The 633-nt window shown below is 28.9% G+C and overlaps 1 protein-coding gene across 1 annotated transcript in view; it reads right to left on the minus strand.

The window, feature by feature from the left end:
- The window catches only part of SPAG17 (sperm associated antigen 17), a 281081-nt gene that overhangs the window by 146289 nt on the left and 134159 nt on the right, over positions 1 to 633 (minus strand). The window lies entirely within an intron of this gene.

Raw genomic sequence — 633 nt, forward strand, 5'->3', positions numbered from 1 at the left:
ACAATTATTTGATATGACTTAACAATCATGTATGAGTAAGAACTCATAGCAAACTAGTAACGGTTTTTTAACTTAAGGAAAATTTATACAAAGCCTAAGAGCAAAAAACATACTTAATTTTTAAATACTCAAAACATTTCCTTTAAAATCTGGAACAAGACAAGGATGTCCTCTCAAAATTATACTGGCAGTCCTAGTCAACAATTAAGACCAGAAAAGAAATAAAAGTGTAAGTATTGGCAATGAAAAAGAAAACAAAGAAAAATACAGATTAACAGTTCAAGATATTATTATATATTGGCACACCTAGTGTATTCCTTAATTTTAAAAAATTCATTTTATGACTTTAAAATGTGTTTGTGCATGCCCACATATAATATGTTCCCCTAATTCTTCTGTAAGTCCATTCTATATATCTTTCTGTATCCCTTAGGCCTAAAACAATGCTAAATAAATAATAAATACCAAATATACATTAACCAATATTGAAATAATAATGAAATGCCCTTGTTATTAATGAGAGAGAGCAAAGTTCTAAGAGAGCAAAGAAATAACTAAAGAACTGGGAAGGAAAAAAAAAAAATCCCCGATTGCTAGATTTCTCAGTTTGCTGGAAAACTGACTGCTGTGTTA

This window comes from Propithecus coquereli, unplaced genomic scaffold (assembly GCF_000956105.1).
Source record: "Propithecus coquereli isolate 6110/MARCELLA unplaced genomic scaffold, Pcoq_1.0 Scaffold197, whole genome shotgun sequence".
NCBI classification, from domain to species: domain Eukaryota; kingdom Metazoa; phylum Chordata; class Mammalia; order Primates; family Indriidae; genus Propithecus; species Propithecus coquereli.